Below are 24,591 nucleotides of genomic sequence, written 5' to 3'. Positions count from 1 at the left end.
ACATAACAGGCATTATGTCCAAGAAGCCTGCATAGCGTTCTTTCATTTCCAAGGTTTGGTTCTCCACAGAATTCATATGAGCATATAACAATTCCAGCAGAAGCTTTTACAATATTTACAGCTTATCTTCCTGCTATACACACCCTAGATATCCTTAAGGCATTCTAAATACGAGTTACTTGTAGACAATGAAGAGCTGAAACTGGATTTCACTTGCACAAAGGAAATTCAGGAATTTGGGTCAATGGGGTTACTCATTTCAACCTTAGTAATCAAACCTGACATCTTTGTATAGTAAATACAGCGACAGATCGCCCAGACTCAAGCCAAATGGCAGTTCATACATAGCACAGACACATTGATTCAGCTGCATGTTACCGGCACCACAAAACGGAAGGTCCACAGAAGCCTAACTTCAAGTAAGTGCTGTTTCTGCACACCTTTTTAACATTTAATGGTATTTGTGACATCTTACATAGCATTTGAAACCACACAGCCTGATACACTTACCATCATCTGAAAATCTGCACTTAAGAACGCTCAGCTTTAGAGGTGTACTAGAAAGAGTTAGAAGTGCATTACACTGTCCAAAAAGCCTTCTCCTCTTCCACAAAGTATCAGACAATCTTTCATGCATTCCAGTTGTTCATTAACTAGTAAGCCACTATTTTAATGAAAGACATTTCCCACATTATAATGGAGTTCATTTTCAATTTCTCTCAGGTACATCTCCAGCAGATCCAGAACCCAACAGTCCCGATGCCTCGAACTAAAATCGTCCCATTACATACTTGAAAAAACTTTGTCTACAGAATTTTATAAAAGATTCCTAAATTTAGCATCATCACAAGTTAGCAAAGATTTTGCTATAAACACAAAAGCACATTTGGCTTATGTGATAAACCAATGGAGACACACCACTGAGATAAGCAGGATGTTTACTCCAAAGAATCACTTGCAAAAAGAAAAGGAAAATGACAAGCAGCAGTTTGATTATTCATACAATACCAGGTTGGAAGGAACCTCAGCAAAGGTCTTCTCACACCAGAGAAACACAAGCATTTTGATTAACAATACTTGTCTTGCATTTACCGCTGTTTTTCTCAAAAGAACAGACGGCAGTTACATTACTATACCTTCCACATGACTATATTACTATATTGTATGTATGTATACAATACTATACATTACTAGAACATGGTGCCACATCTTTTTAAGTGTATAAACAAGTACATCCATTTTCATTTGCATTTAAGCAAGAATAAGTAGTAAAATCTCAGAGTAGCAATTGTTCCTCATTTCAAGGATCTCATGTGGATTCTCTCCACAAGAAGAAAAAAAAAGAGAAGTAGCAAAAGCATTAACTTACAGATTCAATAACCTTCAGTTGACCTGTTTTAAAAAAGGAACAGATCAAATTGTTCACAAGACATAATAAAACATATCTACTTTTTAAGTCATACCTCTTAAGACATTTATAATTGTAGTAACAGTTAGTAAAAACTTTTTCTATTTCTCTCTTTAAAAGGGCAACAGGGAAGTAACAACAAAATCATTGTTGTTGCTTCAGTTGCTCCAGTGCCACTTCCTCTCCTTTGCAGTCTATCAGAGAACCAGCAGCTGGCACAGCACAACCAAAAATAACAAGTGCAAGGGCTGCAGTAGTTATAGCTCAACTGCATGTGAAAAAAGTAAGCCTTAAATCAGGAAGGATAGAGAGAATACTACGAAGTATTAAGACTAAAGTATACACAATTGATCTCGAAAGAGTTCTTGCTATGTACTGTATACCTTGAAATCTTAAGCTTGATTTTTTTTGCTCATTTGGAACATTATATTTTTTTTTTCTATATCATTTTTTCACTCCACTTTGTTGGAGTTGCAACTATTCAGTTAAAAAAAATCAAGGGAGTCTATTTTCCAAGACTCACCACCCTTTTTGGTATTTTGGCTGTTCTACAGAACACTATCCTCAATCCTTTTCATTCTAGCACAAGCTTCCTCTTCTTTTTCGATGTTGAAATATGCAATGTAAAACCATCAGACCATAGGACACTAGGGTTAAATAATGAATAGTGATATAGCTTATTGTCTTCCTAGCACAGGATGATTAGGAACACACCAGGTTTGTATTTGCTTTTTATGTGGGCTCACGCCTGAGTGTCAGTCCAAGCTTGTATTTGCTCTTCACCCATGAACTGCTCAAAAACCTAAAACCCCAACAATAAGAAACTAAAAAAAGAAAGGAAGATTGGCCAATACCCACTGCTACAATTGGTAAAGACTGTGTGGGAGACAGAGCTTTCTCACAACTTTTGTTTCCACAAGAAGGTAACAATGACACTTCACAACTCCCAGTTCATGTGTCACATGTATTTCTTCCACATAACTGACACAGACCAGCAAGAGCATTTAGAGCAAAATCCTACCAGATCACTACACCATGCATGTTTCACCATCTTCTCAGGGCTACAAAAATGACAGGGAATGAGTAACACGTGGCAGTCAAATTACTCAGTACGTTGATTAGACAGGTAGAAATGGCCCAGGCATAGAAGCAAGAATTAATTAGAAGCACTCATCTAATTAATTTGCTCCTTGCTATTTAAAATGGAAAAGAACACTCTGGGAAGGAAGGGAATTGCATGAAGTTGCCAAATGAAGAGTTTAAAACACAGACTTCCATTTGCCACATTTCCTAGCAAAGATACTTCTGCAAATCCCTTGGCTTTCTCTCAGTAAACAAAATCCATCAATCAAGTGCCACATTCCTTTAAGTACGATCACCAACTCTGGAAGCAGAGACTTAGCTCCCAGTTCAACAGCCCAGCAGTGAGCTTCCTCCTACTGAGTAATTATTAAGTAGCCTGATGATAATGTTGCAGCCCATTAGATCACAGGTTAGTACCTCTTCAGTAATTAACAGATTTGTTACTAATCTCTCACCACCTGCCAAACCAATTTTGCTGGGGAACTGCACTGGGACACCCTTCTGCTAAGATATCCTTCTACCCCCAGCACTCCTGTCATTCCTCTAGGACCTATGAGACACAGCATCAGCCAGCTTTGCCAAGCAGAAGAGCTGCCAGCCAGCACGGAGGAGGAGAAACACAACTGCTCTCCGCTGCAGGAACAAGGATGACATGACTGTGGAGAAACAGTCTGGCAGCAGAGGCACAGCAGGCATAGTGCCAATGTGACAGCTAGTTTCTGGACTTAATCACTTTGATATCACCTAGTACTGTGTACATTGGGAAATACGGTATTCCATCTTATCAGCACTGTTTCCATCATGATTAGAAAGGTTATCTGCACCTCAAAGCAGAAGAGGCGAGACTCAGCAAATTCACACATTCCCCTGATAATGCTTCAATTTGCCTCTTCAGGCACTTAGATCTGCGGCTTTCTGAACTACAACCTTCTTTATAACAGCTGTGCTATTTGCCCAGGGACAGAAATAAGGGCACTTTTTTGGAGGGGAGGGAAGTGACTCACTTGGAGCTCAGAGGAAAAAAAGGATTTAACTACAAGTTCTTCCCATAACCACTTCCCACAAACACAGTAATCTTCTCTAAGTGGATGGAGAATAGTTTGGCTATTTAACTCTGCTCTCCCAGTTTAAACATGAAGAGGACATTTAAAATATTCCTCTTTCCCTTCCAAACTTCCCTCCCTCCCCCCACTGCACGGTCATACATCAAACACTTATCTAGCATAATCCCAGCAATCTGCCATGCTTAATTTACTCCTGAGTAAGAGTATCCACACAAGCTTACTGAGGGTGGGACTGGAACATATTTGAGGAAAACCATGCATCATCTTGTTATTTGTTTGGGTTCTCTTAAACCCAGGATCAAATTCTGTTGGATATAACCCCATTAGTATTCTTCAAGGTAGTTTTCTACCTCCAGCTCTTTAGGGGGAAGAGAACTACTAATCATATAACAAGACTTGTGTGCCTCTGCTGCAATGGGTGTTTTGACTTCTCAGAAAACCCTTTCTGATTAGCGTTCTGTTGAGTATATGCATTTATTTACGGTCCTAATGCAAGTCTCCCTTTAGATGTCAAAGCTAAGTACTCTCTCCTAGACACCAAACAACAGAGACTGCACATTGTCCCATTGATTATCCCATGCTCCTACAAGTGGTATGCCCACTTTGACAGCAGAAAGCATATTTCTCCGCACAACACATACAAAAGTCTGCATACACAAATATCACTCCACTCCACTCCTTCAAAACCACACAGTACTTTGGAAACATTCCTACCTGGCATGAATGTGGAGTCTGATTGACTGACTGAAAAGTTATAGTGGAAAGCATGAATGTTAAAGCCTGACAGATTACAGGCAATAAACAACTGCAGATGCTCAGCAGTTGTGCAAGTCAGATCACTCTTTTGCCCAAACACAGCTTGAAGTGCCTCACTGCACTTGATAACTTGATTAGTCAAGTTTACAGATCAGTTTTGAATTAGCTAACTATAAGCCTTTCATCTGTCAATAGGACCTGTAGGGTCATAGCCCAGGTTTCTTTGTACTAAATTTCTCTCTACATCATTATCAGGACATAAAGTAGAAAAAATGCTAATTCCTCCTGCAATGCAGGAAAAACAGAAAACAATGAAAAAGAAAAGTTAAGTGACCTTTCTTACACAAGCCTATGGATCTGAAGTGTCCAGTTTCATTAGTATAAGGAAATACCAGAAGCTCACTTCAGTACATAGACTTGGTCAAAATAGACTAGGTTTGCGTAAAAGGTTTGGAAGAGCTTGTAATGAAAGAACAATGTTCTGTAGCAACTTATGGCATCTCTGTAGTAAGATCACAGTGCTCCGAGTGAAGAGATGCTCTTACTTGATGAAATAACTGTCTTGCAATTGTAATACACTGAACTCTTCAGAGTTCCAGCTTGGTCTAGAAGAAACAAACAATTATGTGACATGTTGTAATAGAATTACTGTTAAGCAACATCAAGGTAATGAATTACTCTTTTTAGTAGGGTTTCACAAGATTAGAGACTAATAATTTAAGCCTCTGCTGCTTGGTTGCAGGAAGTAGCTCTCAAGGTTAACTACATTCCGGTTTGAATGCCAACCTCAGCACTTAGATGCATGCAAGCAACTTCTGCTGAAGTTAAGGGGAACTAAGTAGACTGAGGTGAAATATTTAAGGATGTGGCATTTAAACTAAAACTTTTTACTTTATAGAAGAGTTTTAACACGTTTTGCAAATATACCAATAAAGAGATTGTCCCTCAACTCATGTCAGAATGTTAAGTATGTTAAGTCTTGAAGAATAATGTAATAGAGCTAATAAAACATGAGATGAACGACCATCGCAGAGACACTAACTTGGAATAAGATTTACATGCAGACATTGGAAAGAAATCACAGGTCAAATCTAGTTTCTACTTCTATAGGTTTGACATGGTATAACCCCCAAAATTCATGAGTTCATGAGACTTCTGACCTCAAAATGAGTTTTTTCCCCACCTCAACAGACTACTATTTATTAACAGGAAAATATGCAGATATTTATAAAAATTACTGTTTCCAGAATGATGATTAATGTCTGTCACTACAGTGGCTGAAGTTAAAAGTAGAACAAGGAAACAAAGCTTCCTACCAAACCACTTTTTCTTTCTGGTCTTACAAGCTATATTTCACCAGACAAGACTGAGGTATTCACAACATTATCTACTTCTGCTGCTCTTCTTCCTTTTTTGTTACTTAGCAGTTATTACATGAAAAATTAAAATTAGTAAGACATGCTTCTACACTTACTAGAATCTGTTTTGGGATCTGAAATCTTGCCCTGAAGTGCTGCATAAATAAAGATAAAGACATCTAAGTGACTGATTTTGCAGAGTAAAGCTCTCCTGGAGAGCAGGAAACTTATTTGTCTGGAAAAGAACTGAACATGAAAGTGAAAACTGACATTTTCAGTAAGATTTCCCTCCTCCAAGGGTTCTTGGGTTTTTGCATATCTTGAAGTGAAAAACCTCAATGCTAATACAAGCTTAAGCTGGAGTTAAAGTCATCTCAATTTGAGAATATTTAGAATTAAGTCTTACTTCTCTTTAAGGATTAATTATTAAATTGCACAGCACGGGTTCATGGTTCTTTAAATAGAAAGACTGCCAACTAAACCAGACCTGACCTTATTTCTATCTGTTAAGGCAGAATAACACCAAAAGATGCAGTTCAGCTGGCAGTTCCACACTGGCTATCCTGAACAATGAAAAAGTATATTTACACTCAGTAACAATGGAGTTCAGGTCACTGAAGCAGAGTCTAAATTCATATTCTTGTCTAAATAGAGAGAAACCCCACACATGCAGACTACATTTCCATCACCCAGTATCTTTGGTTAGTTGGTTTTGACCACACAAGCACTAAACCTAGGAACCCTAAATCTTCCTACCTCCTTCTGCTATTCTCTCTCCTCTTGTTTATTTGGATATGCTTCAAACTCCTGAAAAATCTTTAGCTTTTAGTCACGTCTTATGCACAAATCACCTTTCATGACGAGTCTTGCAGTGCACTTCCCATCATCTCTCTCTCCCTCTAGCCAACACTTAGACAAAGACAGACCTCCAAGGTAGCAACAGTCCCAGACATGCACGCTGCTGCCATTGCCCGCTCCCAGCGTTTTCTTTCCAAGTATTGCCAGATGCAAGAATGAGGAATATCATTCAAACTTCAAAATGCAGGTTGTTTTTCTACAGCAAGTTGGGACTGATCACTTTACTGGAATTTAGTAATCAGTGTTAAGCCAGGAAATTCCAAATATTAGCTGTAAGACAGGAGATGAACTGTAACATAAAATTCTAATAGCCAATGCTAAGAACTGGGTCCTTTAGTAAATTTCTGGTCTACATATTGCTTCTCCTCTGCTCTACGTATCAGCAGCCACTGCCTAGAAGCACTAGTCCGTCAGCGTAGGGTTTCTTCTTTTAAACTCATTGAAACTATACTGAAACTGATACAATGCCTGAATTCGAGGACCACTGCGGTACCGCTCCATATATGCAAAAAGCATATTGTGGTATTGCTGCACAGCACAGCCTGAAATAATTGGTAAGATAAATAGTTGATCCACCTCCAGTCTTCCTGTCGCACCATCAATTTTGACACAGAAAGGAGAAAAACCAAAACCCCCATCTCTGCCTGAAGGCCTCAGATTGTTACCGCTCCCATAACCATGTTTTACAGCAGTGTCTGGAACTCCTTTGTGCACGCACGTGTCAAGAGGAGATGATACTGTACATGTAAATGAAGTTTTGTTGCAGTGTCTACTACTGCAACAAACAATCCAGCAACAACAATCATAATCTCTTTACATGGACCACTCTGAAGTTTTTGTAGCATGATCTCAAATCTATGTGCATGTATTAAGTTTTCCAAATGTTCTGTGAGAGAGGGAAAACCATTTCCATGCTGTAAAAGTCTCTGTAGGCACCTAAATCCATTTGGAATTATCAGGAATTACCAGAGTCATCCCTAAGTGCTTGCACATTACAATATACAGCATCACCGCTTACATAAATTAGAGTCAGTCATAGTATAAAGAACAGAACCCAAAACTCATCTTCCCGCCCTAACACATCCAAAGAAATGGTCTACAATGATAAAAAAAACCCCATGTTTTTATAAGTTACAGTAGAGCGGTTGCATTTAACTATGGAAAAGGTGTTTACCTTTTAGAAACATACAGATACAAAGTTAGCCTGAATTGGGAAGTTCCTTCTTTGACAAATTAAGACTGGAAAAGTGAGGTGGGAATGGGGGGAATTAAAGACATGCATTTCCTGGAAGACAGAACAGACCTAATGATTCAAATGTACCTACTGTTGCATTAGGATGGAAGTGATCCTGATAACACATGATTAATGATGTACAGTTTGTCAGTCAACATTATAACTTAATGTAAATAAAATAAGAATCCAGAAAGCTTAAACCATAACCAGTGAGGATTCTCAAACATAAAGAGGATGAAAATAGGAGCTCCCTAGCCTTCTTGGAGCTTTACCTGTGGCCTTCCCAGAAAGATAAAGCTGTAAGGAAGCAAAGGTCTGCTTTCCCTACCTCTGGGCATCCACAGATATGAAGATTAATTTGGCAACAAAATTCAGCACACAGTTATTCCTAAACTTAGCCAAAGATTTGCTTCTTTCACACCAGCTATTTAGCTCAGCTCTTTACAACTGTTTTTGAAGAATATCTAGTATGCAAGGAAAAAATTCTTTACACTGAGGGTGGTAAAGTACTGGCACAGGTTGCCCAGAGAGGTGATGGATGCCCCATCCCTGGTTACGTTCAAGGCCAGGCTGGATGTGGTTCTGGGCAACCTGGTCTAGCTGAAGATGTCCCTGCTCACTGCAGGGAGGTCGGACTAGATGATCCTTGACGGTTCCTTCCAACCCAAACTATTCAATGATTCTATCATATGTTCACTTCCCACAAAGCTAAGATTTGCCAGAACTGCTTTAGAGAGAGCCCTAGCTAGAAATTAGGTGTCCCTGAATTAGTCTGGTTAAATCAGCCTGTGGCCATGGCATTTAAAAACAGGAATCCTTACAACAGGCATGCCAGCTATTCTCTGCTCTGCTCCTAAACCCAAAGTTTGATGAAAATTTAAGTATTGCCAAGGTCTGATTTGTGGATGACTAATTCCTCTGCACTGTACATCACCTTTAAGTATCTTCCCGCCAAAGATACTCAGATACGTGTAACTACTGCAGTAACAATACCTTGGAAGAGATATGAACTTGGTCATTACTGGAAATGAGCTGGCATGAAGCAAAATAAATAATTTCAGTTATGCTGGTATGCTGGGATAGGCAGAGAACAACATTTAGGTTTGTTTCCACAGGAAGTCATGTCTCTGCATTCTCTCCTCACTGTTGCCCTGTTTAAAATTCATCCCTTACCTCAGGAAAAATAGTTTTCAGATTCCTGCATGTGTTAAATGAAATGTGCACTCTTCAACCCCCTTTCTTTTTAACAAAGACATAAGAAATTCAACATAACAGTTTATGGAGAAGAGGCGAGATTGAAAAAAAACTTCAAACAAGTCTTGGAGAAGCACCGTGGATACAGCATATTGGTCTTAAAAAACACGGTGTACTGAGAATTCTGGTTATATGTCATCTATGTTAAGCAAGTCCAGTCCAGTCATCCATGTTAAGCAAGCAATCTGATAATACATCTGCTTGTAAGATGTAGCATGATAAATAACTCCTTCAAGTTTAAAACAATACCTAGCACGATTATACTGATCAAAACTTCAGTATCTTCTATTATTTCCTCAACATACGGCAAAGAGCATAACTTGCCTAGACATTCTAGCATGAGATGAGTAGATAAGAAAGTTGGCAATGGTTTGTAAATATTAGAGGAATAGACAGTGCCATATGTACATGTGATAGCAGTATAAAAAAGGCACATTCATTTAGTATCATATTTACAGACATACACTGTGTCTCTCAGATTACCTCTGCTGCTGCCTTGAGTCCCCTGATTTCCAGATTCCCAATTCCTTTCCAGACACTGTTTGTTCCACTGCAGTACAGCTTCAAAAGCAAATGTGTAGCAATGCCATCAGCAAATGCCTTCACAGAATAAATTCTTAAATTCTTAAAAGAAGGCCAGAAGAATGCTTAGCTACACAATAAAGGAGTACCTACACAGGAGGCTATTTTCTCTCCTCCCTCAGAAATCTCCATCAGAAGACGAAAATGCATTGTGAAAGGATCATTGTATCAATCAACTAATACTTTCTAATCTAAATGAAACCAATTTTGCTCTGGAAGTCCCCTGGTGTTATGAGTCTCACCATTGTTTACAGAATCCATCAATTCTGCTGAGAGTCTGAGCTTGTATGAACTTTCCTGCAAGGTCTGATAGAAGCAGTAAGCCAAGATCCTAATCCTCCAGTAATACAAACTAACAGTTTTACAAATAACAGGGTTACTTACATCTGCAAGTACTTTTAAGATTGGGGTTTAAGCCAGCAACTATTAATTGACACAATACTTGCAAGGCTGCACATTCCAAATGACTTATGAAACTGCTGGATAATCTGATGAAAGCATAAGTTACCCGTTGTCTAACATCTCCTGCCAACCAGACTGGAAGATGCACCAACACTAAGTCAACGTCGTCAAGTTAAAACACATACCCCTCTATTACTGCAACCTTATGGTATTGTAAAGCATAGCAATAAATGTACTAACAAAGACCAAACAATGAAGCCACTGGCGTTCGAGTGTCAAAAGTACTTCTCCTGCAGGTAAAATGCCAAATATGTACGTGCCTTTTGGTCATCCATGTTTGTGTTTCAGTGTTGTAAAGAGTAAGTTAACAGTTCCTAAAGCATTTCCATTTCTACTTAGTATTCATTACCAAAGTGGTGCCCTGGTCAGTTTTAGAGAAGAGGAGACTGCTCCATGTTCACTTAGGTAAGAAATTGGAGAAGGAGACTTTTCACACACACACACCCTGTTTTTTGGGGGGGATTTCTGTAGGCTAAGGTTTCTAACAACAAAATTAGATTGGAAATCTGGTCTCAGAAGCACAAGGGGTTCATCTGCCTGTGGGAGCTTAGAGATTCACAGTCAACTGATCAGATTGGCCTCAAACACAGGAATTCTCACTCAGACAGCTCTCCCTGAGATGCCTGCAGGAATTTATCTTGGTGCATTCATTCTTACTGGTCTGAAAACTGTAAACCTTTTCCAGAACTGGCGTCTCTGCATCTCCCTCATTTATAACTTTAAATGAAGCTCTTTGTTTTCTGGACGTTTTAGCATTAAGTTTGTCATGCTTTGTGGAGAAGTTCATGGAGAGCTGGGAGATTTAAAACCAAAAAAATTACAAACAGGAAACAGCATTTAACCCACCACTAAGCTGACCCAGTACTGACTTCTCAGCAATGGAATATTGGCAAGGGGTATCTATTAATCAGCTCTACTGCAACAGCAAGATGGCTCCAAAATGCAGTAACAGGAAGGGAAAGAAACTTGCTGTTTTTCTTTTAGGCTTAACAAGTTAATTCTACTTTAGGCTGTAGCATGAAAGATGTATATGAATAAAATAAACCGCAGACTCCAGCTCTACATTTGCTGTACAAATACAACTAAAAATAAACAGGAGAGGTGTATAATCATTCAGATCTATATTTGTTGCATAACCCCCAAGACTCTAAGAGCAGAGTGAAAGTGGAAATCTGCTTTTCACAGTAGAAAACATACGAGTTTAGTGCAACTAATTTCACACAGGAAACTGAAGTCCTGCCTGTGCACCGGCCAGCGAGAGTGCATACACCAGCAGGACAGGCTCTTTGACATTCACTGAGCAGCATTACTTATCTGTAATGATGAAGTTAGACAAGGTACAAGGCTGGTTCAGTCCCACTACTGACCTGTTCTTTGCTCCCACCATCAAGACCCAAGAAAAGAGGTCTTACCAGACAGAATGGTAGGAAGGGAAACATTTATCCACCTTCTCAATTCATTCTGGATAGGAGTATCATAGAATCATTGAATGGTTTGGGTTGGAAGGGATCTTAAAGATCTATAGTTCAGTTGTTACAAATTTGCACTGATCACTTAAGGGCTAAAAGCTGACAAGATCCATAAACACTCGTGGTGTCCTTGCTCTCTGCTGACACAAGAAGCAGAGTACATAGTTTGCACAGAGCCTACACCTGCAGATGAACAGGAACTTCAAACCTACACAGAAGTCACAATGTGCCCAGTATGAGCAGCCTCCCAGGATTGAAGGGGCTTGAAGAAGATGATAACAGTAAAGAAAATGCTGTCAAAAACGCCTTCGTACTCTGCACTTCATCTCTAAAAAGTCTTGCCTCATCCTTCAACATATACTTACCACTGGAAACGTGCTAGGAAATTACTCCTGACGCTCGCAGCTCAACACCAAAGCGGCAACTAGGCATAAATGGGCGAACAGCACAGCCCTTTCATCTTGTCCCCTTTGAAGGGATGCACCTACACTTTTTTTCTCCCCCTGAAGAGCCTTTCCTTCTCACACGGACGGACTCACACTGCCAAACTGACCGCGTCCCACCCGCGGCACCGAGATGAAGGTGTCAACACACGGGACGGAGAAACACGAGGTGTCTTCCCGCCGTTTCCCTCACAGCAGCGGGAACGGAGCCGCGGCAGGGGTTACCTACGCTCCCAGCGACACACGGCAGCCGAGGGACGCCGACCGAGCCCGGGGAAGGAGTTTCCCTGCCGACGGGAGGCGTTTCCAGGCGGCACCGCGCTGAGGCGGCGGGAGAGGGAAACGAAAGAGGGGACGCGGACACTCGAGAGGCCCTTCCCGGCCCCACACGGCCGGTGCGAGGGGCGATGTGAGGGAGGGCGGTGGCAGCGCGGGGAGCGGGAACACCGTGAGGAGACGCTTACCTCAGCCGCGGCTCGGCTCGGCTCGGCTCAGCTCCGCGGGCAGCAGCCACCACGCCGGCCGCTCATCCCCGCTCCACAGCCCGGCCCCGCAGCGGTCACCGCGCCCAGCGCCCGCCCCTTCCTTCACCTGCCGGGCCGGGCCCGCCTCCCTCGCCCGCCGTGCCTGCCGCCGGTGGTGTGAGCTGCCGGCAGGCGAGCCAGCGCCGTGCCGCTCTGGCTGCCGTGGGGCGGAGGCCGCCGGGGGAGAGCGGAGTGGGTTGGGCTGTAGGAGGCCGTGCCGGAGCGGCGGCTGCTGGAGCCCAGGGGTGCCGGGCCCGGCCGGGTCAGGTTTGGAAGCTGTACCACCGCTCGGCACAGCGCTGCCTGCGCAGAAAACTCTGGGCAGCCCCATGAATCATGGAATCAACCAGGTTGGAAAAGAGTTTTAAGATCATCAAGTCCAACCATTACCCCAGGAGTGCCAAGACCACCACTAACGCATGTCACTGAGAGCCTCATCTACACGTGGTTTTTGAACACTTTCAGGGACAGTGACTCCATCACTGCCCTGGGCAGCCTGTTCCGATGCCTGAGCACCCTCTCTGTGAAGACATTTCTCCTAATATCCAATCTAAACCTCCCCTGCCGCAGCTTGAGGCCGTTTCCTCTTGTCCTACCGCTTGTTACTTGGGAGAAGAGATCGACCCCCACCTCGCTCCATCCTCCTTTCAGGTATTTGTCATATCAATAAGGTCCCCCCTGAGCCTTCTCCAGACTAAACCCCCCCAGGTCTCTCAGCCGTTCCTCATCACACTTGTGCTCCGGACCCTTCACCAGCTCTGTTGCCCTTCTCTGGCCCTGCCCTAGCACCTCAATGTCTTTCTTGCAGTGAGGTGCCCAGAATTGAACATGGGATTCGAGGTGCAGCCTCTCCAGGGCCCGGTACAGGGGGACAATCACTGCCCTGGCCCTGCTGGCCACACTATCACTGATACAGGCCAGGATGCTGTCAGCCACCTTGGCTGCCTGGGCACAAGCTGCTCGTGTTCAGCAGCCATCAGTCAGCACCCCAGGTCCTTCTGAACCCTGTTGGAGGCAGCTGCTGTATCTGGTCTGTCAATGCAGGGATGAAAGTTTCAGCCCTGGAGGACACAGAATCATAGAACAGTTTGGGTTGTAAGGAACCTTCAACGGTCATTCAGTCCAACCCCCCTGCAATGAGCAGGGTCATCTCTAGATCAGGTTGCCCAGAACCACACCCAGCCTGGCCTTGAATGTCTCCAGGGATGGCACAGCCACCACCTCTTTGGGCAACCTGTGCCAGTGTTTTACCACCCTCATTGTAAAGAATTTTTTCCCAATGTCCAGCCTGAACCTGCCCCATGACTTGGTAGATTCGGGTTTTATCTGTCTGCCACAGGTCCCAGCCTGGAAGATATGGGGACAGGGACAGGGTGCTGAGATATCTAGTCTAGGTCACCCTTTGCCAAGAAAGGTTGGACCAAACGATCCTTGAAGTCCCTTCCAACTTGGTATTCTGTGGTATCTGCAAATGGTGAAAAACATTTGTGAGTGTCCTATGTCCATTGGGAAGTAGGTGGAGGCACTGCTAAAGGTCTGGCTGGACTGTGTGGCCATGCTGTGGGGAAGGCACAGCAGTAAGTTACAGCCAGCTCGTACGGACACAGGCTGGTTCTCCATGAAGTAGACAGGGGGCTTCAACGCCCTGCTGCTGTTACCACTGCAGCGTTAGCCCAGGGCCCCACCAGCCAGGCTGGCTGCACCAGAGACACTGGGTTGTCTCTACCCTCACCTCTCATTTTAACCAGCTTTTTCCCCATATCCATGGTAGTTAGATCCATTACTCCGAAGCTTACCTGTAACCACCAAGAGATGTTACATGGTTGAAAAGTATTTTAAAGTGCTGTAAAAGGTGACTTCCAAACTTTTATAAGATGAAGTTCTGTTCATTGTCACATTTGCTTGTTTCTCCGTTTGCCTTTTATTCCCAGGTTTTTCTAAGTCAAAAAGTTTGTGAGTTTTTTTTTAAATAAGATGAACAGAAAATTGAAAAATCAAAATTAAATTTAAAAATATACAGAAGAAAAATATGAAAAAATCAATTCAAAAGTATTTAAAAATTCTCAGCAACTCAGAATGCATTTTTTTGTCTTGTAAAGATGATACACGAAGTGGTATTGCTACTGTGAGAGCACTGCTATGAGAGATACAGGTGGTCAGTTTTAACTCCATTTACCTTTGAAGCAAGAATGTAGCTGAAAAACAGAGCACTTAATAAAGCAATATTCCCAAATCATTGATCTTTGCCTAATTCTGTAGATTTATTTGGATAAAATTTTAGTTTTAAAACCTTCAACCTTTACAATGATATCAGAGTAGTTTCTGTGGTCAGAAATCAAGGTGGTGTGATATTTCCTTTGAGTGTCATTTATGAGTATTTTTCTTTGTCATGCACAGAAACTGATGGTATGAAATAGCAAAGAGAATCCCTCTTCTGAATACAGTGGAGAGAGTGGCTGGCCTGTGAAATGAAGCCCTGTGTTTTAAGTACAATAGACTAGCAAAAGCTGGTTTGCAAACGGGATTTAGTGATCTTGGATTGATTTACAACATAAATACAATGCTGTTAATAATACCTACTATTGGATTCGAAGGAGTCTCTAGATAAAGAAAAGGATCGTTTCTGAGTACAAGGGAATAACTGTGCTGGCAGAGCCTAAGGAAAATGAAGTTTCTTAAACTTTCCCACAGCATGTCTCTCAGTTGCAGCCAGCAGCAGCCTTTGCCCCGGCCTTAACTTTTTTTTGCCCAAAGACTGGCAGTGGAGCACAAGTAAGTCCCATATGAAGACTGCAGGCAGGAAAGCTGTTTATATGTAGCTCTTCCACTGACTTCAGTGTGAGTTCTGTGTCAGAACATCCTGACTTTGTTGGTGGAAATTACAGCATTTATTTTCCTGCCTGACTGAACCCAGAACTTTCAGTCTCCAGAGAAGAGAGATTAGTGCATTGACAGCACTAAGCACTAAGCACTAAGCTAAAGCAGGTGGGGGCAACCTTCATTTTCTTGGCTGAAGATGCCCTGTGACTTCATTTTATGGGGTAGAGCCCATAGAATGAGCACGTGTGTTATTACTGGATAGCAGAGCATGTTAGCGTGTGGTCTGCCCAGCATGTTGGAAAGGCATATGTGGTCCTTAGCAAGGAAAATGTTCCCCACCCCCAGACTGAAGGCTAAACTGACAAACCCATATACGAACTGCGTTACAGGGTAACAGGCCATTCTCCACACTCTTCCAAGCCGAGTTTTCCTTTTCATGGAATCATAGAATCAACTAGGTTGGAAAAGACCTTTAAATCATCAAGTCCAACCATTACCCCAGGATTGCCAAGACCACCAGTAAACCATATCACTGAGGGCCTCATCTACATGTGGTTTTTGAACACGTCCAGGGATGGTGATTCCACCACTTCCCAGGGCAGCCTGTTCCAATGCCTGATCACACTGTGAAGAAATTGTTCCTAATATCCAATCTAAGCCTCCCCTGGCGCAGCTTGAGGCCATTACCTCTTGTCCTATCACTTGTTACTTGGGAGAAGAGATCGACCCCACCCCACTACAACCTCCTCCTTTCAGGTATTTGTAGATATGGATAAGGTCCCCCCAAGCCTTCTTTTCTCCAGACTAAACCCCCCAGGTCCCTCAGCTGTTCCTCATAAGACTTATTCTCCATACCCTTCACCAGCTTGGTTGTCTTTGTTGTACAAGCTAAGCTTTCTGTGTGACCTAAATTGCATGCAGTGTTCCCAGTACCTTTTAGGATCACACTTGTGTAATGTCAGGAAGTCATTATTATTTTGTGAGCTTGCTCTTTCTCTGTTATCTCAGGCTGATGAACTTGTTATTTGTATCTAAAGCTTTTTCCAGCTCACAACTGTATTATATACTATTGAACTTGCATTATTCTAGTCATTGAGATCATCCAGTTATTCTGAATTGCGGTCATCTTCTGTAATGAGGAAACATCCCAACTTCATTATATCAGTCAATGTAACATTACCCCCACGTAAAAAATCCATGCTCTTATCAAAGAGAATGGTCAGACTAATCTGGCATGGTCTACTTTGGGAAAAAACCTCCATTTTATCCCATTTACCTCTACATCCTTATTATTTTTTCTTCAAATTTGCATATAACATCAGATTGAAGGGACTATAGCTGTGATGCTGCTTTCACCTCCATTCTTCTTAAATACAGAATTTGCATAAGCCTCATTGTGAAAAATAGCATGTGGTTTTTAGCTGGACTAGATTCCCAACCTAACAGAGGTATGAAAATATTTATCTGTGATTTCATTAGCCAGCTCACCCAGAATTCTGAGAAGGACACTGGCCCTTGCTCCACTGTGGCCTCTTTCTTCTTTCTTTGATATCTTTTTCCTTTTTTGTAAGTGCCTGCAAACCCTTGGTCTTTTTGTTATAATTATCTTCACACATCTAACATAGCTTGACTTTTGGCAAGCCTCGTTTCCTGTCCTCGAGATACAGTTTACCTTTGCTGATCAGTCTTTCTGTTTTTTGCAGAATTTCTGGTTATACCCAATTTCCCATTTGTGGTGGCTTGCTACACGCTCTGAGCTCCAGCTGCTCTGCAGAAGTTTTTGTTCCTTGCTTTTAATGCAGTCATGTGGCACAGAAGTTGTAAAGAGCCCCGTGTAAACTGTCTGCACCAAATTGAGCATAGCCCAGAATGCAAACCTGGAGTGAGGGTAAGAGTGGGATGGGAGGGTTGCTTGGTTTTTTCTGTTTTGTTTATTTGTAATTCTGTCAATTACCCTGTAAAACGTGCTAAAACATGCTCAATCCCAAAGAAGAGAAGCATTTGTGTTAAATTTCAGCTACTTATATTCTGCTTGAAAAGCATCACTGTATACCTACAAAAATACGGGTGCCAGATTAAAAGTTGGTACCGTGATACTTAAGGTCCTTCCCAACCCCAACCATTCTATGATTCTGTGGTTCTATACTTGCAAGATTTCCGACTATGAGATTCAGGACTGCGTTACCTATTTAAATATGCAACACACCTAATGCTTTAAATATGCTCAGGTATTGCCCAGTCTATTGTTCTACCCCAGAATCATGGCCAGTATTGATTTTGCTTGCTGCTGTTTCTTTGAGTTGCTATCCCGACTTGAGAATGCAGACTGAAAGCGCAAGTCCGGCTCCAGAGACATTATCACAAGGGGCCCTAGTGGGGGCCTGGCAGTAACAGTGCAGTACTCATAAATAATAACATTTGCTCCAAGAGGTACAAGAATTCCAATTGTTCTCCCAAAAGACACGCATTAAAATGACAACATACTTAGGTGCATAGAGGACACTTCTCTTTGTTAGTTAGAAGTGCCAGAGAAACATGAAAAAATATTTAAAAAGATAAAGAAATCCAAAAAAGAGCAAACGTTTTCATTAGTGATATTCTCTGTTGTGTTTATAGGACTCTTTCCAAGCCTTTGGTAAAAATAAAACCTCTCTTTTGGCTTTTTTGTTGTTGTTGTTTCTTAATGCTGACAAATACTGCAATTAATTTGTTATATAACCTATTCCAGGGCCCAACTGTAGCCCTGCAGAGACAGAACAATTCATTATGGATGGAGGAAGTATGCCAGAAAAAGCAAGGCTTCATGAAGGCATTTTGCCTATTCCTGTTATGCTTTCCAGCTGAAGCTTTAAGGAAATACACTCACTAATACTTCTGCAACATGTTTGGCTGACAGCTAGTACATCCCTCCTTGTCTTCAGTCTTGCTGATGCACAGGATGAGAGGAAAGTGATCTGTCTACAGTCATTACTGTTGCTGGCAACACAGATTATTCCCGTTCTGTTTTGCTGCACTGCATTTGCAATCAAATAGTATCATTCCTCTCTACAGAAAACAACAGTCTCTTCTGTCTGGTTTTTAGTGTCTCTGTGTTGAAGAAGCTATAATTTGTTTGGCGTCTACATTACCGATTTCTGTCATGGGAGACTCAGGGATGTCCATTTGACTAACATGTTTTGCAGTTGCATGAAACATCTAGAAAGAACATGAAAAGTATTTGAAAAACAAGGATTCATAAAAATTCTAAGAAAGTAATCTGTAACCTACCTGGTCATCAGAGGAAATAACCACTCTCTGGATAGCTGGGATTTTCAGCCTGCAGGATTATAATTATTAAGTGAAGAGAAGGCCATTATTGAGACTAAAAGAATGCATTTTCCTTAACTTGCCTGCTCATATGGGCAGAAAATATGAACTTTTCCCACATGGCCTCATCCGCTAACCTGTGTTCTGATAAGACAGAGGTGAAGCATCAGCTTCCAATATATGTTCCAAAGGAATATTTCCTTACTATCCAAAATGCAGTAATTGGTTTCACACTAAGCACATAAATAAGAATGACAGTAAACACCAAATTTATAGCAACAGTTTAACTTATCTCCAGATAAAGTCCTCTTTTGTTTTGCTTCTCAAACTGAGTAAACAAAATCTAGGCATAGCTGCAGGGGCAGAGGATCCCAAATGACATGCTGCTATGATTCGTGATTTGAGTGCACCACGCTGTGATCTCCTCCTACTCTTTCCAATGTCTTACAGCAAACTGCATGGTAACGGAAATCATCAGAACAATTCCAGTCTGATGCTAGTGAGTAAGATTATTTTCATCTTGTCAAAGTGATAACACTTAATGGTTGTGAAGTTTCCAGCAGGAAATTACTAGTCACATAACTAAAGCCTTTTTATGATGGCTCACACCAAGAAGAGTGAAGGGCAAGACATAAAACCCAGCACAAGAATACAACCTTTCAGACCTGTTCAGCTCCAGAAGTGTTTATGAAAGCACGAACACCAGAAAATGTGGTGACTAAGGGTTTCAATATCATATAGGAAGACTGAGGTATGAAATCATCATTAGAAGAATAGGAAAGCGGGCATCTCTCAGGAGCACGGCTCATTTTAAGTATAACAAAAGGAGAGAGCAGCTCAGGGTTGAAGGCAGCAGCATCACTAAAACCCTTCAGTGTGAGGAAGTGTGGAGCACTTGCCTACGCCTGCCTGGTGGAGAGAGCTGAAGTTGCTGGTGTGGGTGGTAAGTATTGCTAAGGAAACCAGGGCTTTTTCCAGCTTTGCTCCCTAACAACAGGACACTGAGTTGCCCCTACCCTGCCCTTTGACGTGCTGACATCCTTACACCCTTTCTCAAATCTTTCTTCATATGTGGGCTGTGTTTGCTCTGTTTCTCCCATAGTTATCTTTAAATCCTTGTGAGACAGCAGGAAGGCTATTTAACTACTGCTTTTCTTTCTGGCAGGAATCCTCACTGCAGTCATCATTTTGAACTGAGCAAAACTGTAGCAGATTTTTTATTGCTTATTCATCCTGTGAGGATGTAAAATCTCTTACAGCATCCTTTAAAAACTGATGCATATCCAAATGAAGAAAATAATAAATAAAAAAGCTTAAAAGCACAGTAAAATAGGCCAGAAGCGTTGTTTAAAAGCAACTTGCAAAAAGTATAAAAATTGACAGTAAATCCTTCTCTAAATGCATCAAGAGCAGGAAGCATACCAGCGACTCAGTAGTGTCAATATGTGATTAAGGTTTAAAGGTACCCTCAGAGAAGATAAGATCATAGCAGAGCATTACAGAACAGCTGAATAAATGCCTTCTCTAAAAGACTTAGGGAAGTTTCCAGGCAAAACCCTTTCTTTATGAGGGAATTATTAGAGAATCTGTGACAAATTGAAGGATCAGTAGGAAAGGCAATAATTTAAATGAACAAGATAAACAGATAGTCACCAGAACAAGGCTGTATTCTCCCAGAAGTTTTAAGTGAATATAACTCAAACTATGATGTATAATCTCTTGCTTAAAAGCAGTATTTCATCTGAGAAGAGAAAGGTAAGAAATGTGATTGTGAGTTATTTTTAATGGTTCCAGGAGCGTCGGAGATCTACAGACATGGCATCTGGACCAGGGTGAATTAATAGTGAGTGTCATAAAATAATTAGGATAGGCAATAATGTGTTAAGCAGGAGTCAGCATAGCTCTTAGAAAGAGGAGTTATGCCTCACAAGTAAATTTGTGGGAGTTCCCTAAAGGAGTCACTAGTCATGTGAAAAGGGAGATCTGGCTGATAGAGCCTGTTCAGATTTCTAAACTACCCTCAGTGCAGTTACCGATGAAAGACTTTTCAAGAAGCTGAGCACCTATGGCAAAAAAAAGGGCTAAAAGTTGGGAAAAGGAAAGCAGGAGTTAAATGGAGAGTTTTCACAGTGAGGAAGAGCATTTTCCTTCCTTGGGAACTAGCATGGAAATAAAGCTGTTCAACATAGTCATACACAATGTAAATACTGTAATGCAAAACTTACTGTGAGAAGGGAAGTGATAAAATGTGCTGATACCAAGTTATTTGGGCTAGTAAAGATAAGTGCTGAGTGTGAAGAAGGACTTAATAATACTGAGAAACTGAGCAAGCTGAAACACAGTGCAAATAATTGCAAAGAGCTTCCTAACTTAGCATATTAAATGATGGGCCCTGAGCTGGTTATTACCACTGAGGAATGAGCACTTGGGCTGTGATAGTTCCAAAAAGCTGGTGGTTTAGTGCTTAGCAAGAGTAAACTGCAAACAGAACATTAGCAATCATTAGCAGGAGAACGCAGAACAAATAAGAGAAATGCCTTATGCTGTGGTGTGAATCCATCAAGCCTCACAGCCTGGAAACTGTGCACAGTGCTAGTTCTCCCATTGCAAAAAGGGGATAGACGAATACCACAGAAGGTGGCAATTGTGTGATTAGGCTGTAGCTCTCCTTGCCTCAGGATGCTGTAGATGCTGGGGATTCAGACAGGTTTCAAGTGAGCCTTTTAGGCAGCAAACCCCATTATCACTTAAAAAAATATACCACCCCTTTGTAGGTGTTGCAGAAAGAAATATTGGGTTAGATGGACCTTTCATATGACCAGTAAAAACACTCTTACATTATCATCACTGCTCTCAAAATATACAAATTGTTCCTTTGTTACTGTGAGAGTACCTCAGCTGATATCTCTGTAGCCACCAGATAAACTGTACCAGCGGATTGGTTCATAACACCTGAGCCATCATGTTATATTTCATCAGGCTCAATCCATTCTTGCTATATTTAGCATGAATTTTGCTGGGACTTTCTGTAACATCCAGGTGAAGCTAATACAAATGGTAAAAGCTCTGCAGACGTAGCACCTCTGAATTTTTTTTCCTTTTAATATACAGATCCAATTGTGAGATTTGAGATATCTGTGGACTGGATATGATAACTGAGTTATCCAGAAATAGAAGTGCTATCAGATAAGAAAGTTCTACACTCAGAATCATGGAGAAAATTATTTTGCCCTTCAGAAAGGTGGTGGAGAGGACAGCTATGTATCAAAAGGGCACAGACAATGAAAAGGGAGCTGAAAGCTCCTTAGAAACCAAACCTAACAACCAGAAGACTCAAAACAGTCTTGTGATTGTGACCGCTGTGGACATCTGTCCAACAACTGTGCCAAGAATTCAACTAATAAGCAAGAAATGAACAAAGGAGTGCTGTCTCCTTGGGGAAGCTGTCTGGTACCGTACAGTCTAGCTCTGAAGAGCACGTACTCTGTGAAAGACATAGTACAGATGACTACAAACCCCACCACCCCCTTTAGATTGAAGAATGCATTTGAAATGCAGTGCTTTCAAGGCAAGTTTACACATCAAACTCTAACAGTTGAAATGAAATTATGTGAGCTGGGAACAAGGAAACGAGAGACATGGGTTGGCATTTTCTATGACTCATCACTTGAGGACAATTGTAATATCCATAAATGAACATAACACATTACAAGAGACAAAGTTATTCAAACAATAAATTATATCCATGCCCCACAGAGTCTCGAGGCAGAAACAGATGATGGATCATAGGATGGATCCTATGGATCCTATGGATCCTATCCAACAGAAACATAGGATGGATCACTATAAGCAAGCACAAGAGATGCTGTGGAGTTACAGAACAGAGCTGATGCTAGGACCATGGGTTGTGAAACGTCACAATAGGATGTAAGACTATAGGAGGAATTCCACCAGTCTGGTATCTTGAAAGCCTATCAGTCAGCTCTATGTTAATATTTGTCTGTATATCAAGAGCAGGTAACAATAACGGTAAGAAAAAACACTAGTCACAAAGCATACAGTTACTTGAACAACCGAAAGTCTTTAGGAAGCCTTTCAGGAAACGTGTAGGCTACCAAACCACTGCTGAAACAAGATAACAAAAGTTTCAGCACAGAATAAAACTGTCCTCGCTTGCAAGGATCCATTCCTACTGCCAAAAATCTGACGGGTTTGAGCTGTCCACTTCTCAAACTAATTTGTAAACAGTCAGTGCTCATTTTGTTTCTCCATAAGTTTTGGAATTATTATTATTATTTCTGTTCTTGGTACAATGATAAGGGAACTTGCTTATTTTTCCAAGCCCTATATTTTTTGAAATGGAGCCAACCACATATTTTCAGTATGACATGAATTTTCCTTCACCTTGCTTTACATCACCAAGTGGTACATAGCTTATGTTCTTACTGTCTGTAAAGCACTTTGAAATCTTCTCATGAAAGATGTCATGTATTCAAGTAATTATTCACTCACTTCTGCCATCCCCATTTAAAGCTAAATCTTCTTCTCTGGTGCATCAGGGCACAGTTATCTGGTGATATATTGAACCACTGAGAAAAAAGAGGATATTTCTCTTCCGTTTCTGCTCACATAAAGTTCACCAATGCCACAAAACATTTCCAGAGGGGTTTTTTTTCCTCCAGGGAAGTGGAGAAAATTTTGCCTTGATCAGAATTGATGTGTCTGCAGAAGTAGAAAGACTCCCTGTCTCTGACGTGACCAGACTGATTCCTGAGGAAGTCTTTGTAATATCCTCTTTTATTGCAAAACATCACTTTACATTAGGAATAAAGGATAGCAAAACCGAGTCACAGAAGCTGTTATTTATATTATAAGGGCCAATCATACAGCATTGCAGCTTCTTGCTCACATAACATTAATATGCCTCCTTCACTTCAGGCTATGGGTGTACATTGCTAGGCATGCTAACACTCTCCCCTCCCTGTCCTCACTGATGTGCATCAATTACTTGAAGAGACTGGAGGTCTCAGTGGTGCAAAGGACAAAAAACTGCTGGTAAATTCTGCTTCTACAAACAGAGCATCTGAGCCTATATGACACATCCTGCATTGGTTATAAATAAACCAAAGTATTCCCAGCAGCAGCTACATTTTGACATGCAATCTAGAAATGTTATCTTTTGAGGCAGACTAAGCATAACATTAGGCTTAGAAATAACAATTATTTTAAACTATGTGAGTCCTGTATCAAACACGGCAGGTGAGATTCAGCTCCAGATTAAGACACAGAAGTGGAAATGTCTATATGTGAGCTGGCTGGGTAATGTTCCTTTGCAGCCAGTAGAGTTCTAGGGCTTGATTATAGCTTTCCTGTTGCTCACACATAAATGGCTAATGTTATTTAAGATGCCCTACAGTACGCATGATATCTGCATAGGGAGGATAGCTACGACACAGGGACTGCACCCAGGAGCAGCAGTCAGGTGAGATACCCAAGGCATCTGACTAGCCACAATGTGCCTCTGTTGAGGCAATAGTGTCTTATCCCTGATCAATTTTTAGAAAGAGCAACTCAGCTTGTCCAGATGCATCCCCCTATTCTTCATCAAATTACTAGGGTGCCTTCACTAGATTTCCATTTTTAAGAAAGAAGCTTTATTTGCAAATAAATACCTCCACTTCACTACCTCAATTACAGTGTATTAATCTGACTCCCACTCAGTGGGCTTAAATCATATGCCTAAACATTTGCATTTTTTTCCATTTGAGATGCCTTAAGGTATCCTGAACTTTCACACGGAGCTGCCAGGTATGACATAGGAGCTATGAGGCAGCCATGTCCTTGAAGCTGTACCTGCAGGCATGGCCCCACAGCTCGGAGCGCCTCAAATGGCATTTGATACTCCTGTTTAGGCAACCAAAAGCTCCATATGTCTCTGTGCTCTCTCCCATCTACTACAAATCAATATAG

The 24,591-nt window shown here is 41.4% G+C and overlaps 1 protein-coding gene across 1 annotated transcript in view; it reads right to left on the bottom strand.

The window, feature by feature from the left end:
• The window catches only part of SH3BP2 (SH3 domain binding protein 2), a 39,585-nt gene extending 27,070 nt beyond the window's left edge, over nt 1–12,515 (bottom strand). Inside the window, exon 1 of the mRNA XM_030492799.1 lies at nt 12,436–12,515. The gene's annotated coding sequence lies outside the window, so the exon portion shown is untranslated. The remainder of the gene's footprint in view (nt 1–12,435) is intronic.
• Nucleotides 12,516–24,591: the final 12,076 nt, after the last annotated feature.

This window comes from Strigops habroptila, chromosome 7 (assembly GCF_004027225.2).
Source record: "Strigops habroptila isolate Jane chromosome 7, bStrHab1.2.pri, whole genome shotgun sequence".
NCBI classification, from domain to species: domain Eukaryota; kingdom Metazoa; phylum Chordata; class Aves; order Psittaciformes; family Psittacidae; genus Strigops; species Strigops habroptila.
The sequence above is the reverse complement of the archived record's forward strand: the minus strand, read 5'-3'. Positions and strand labels throughout refer to the sequence as shown.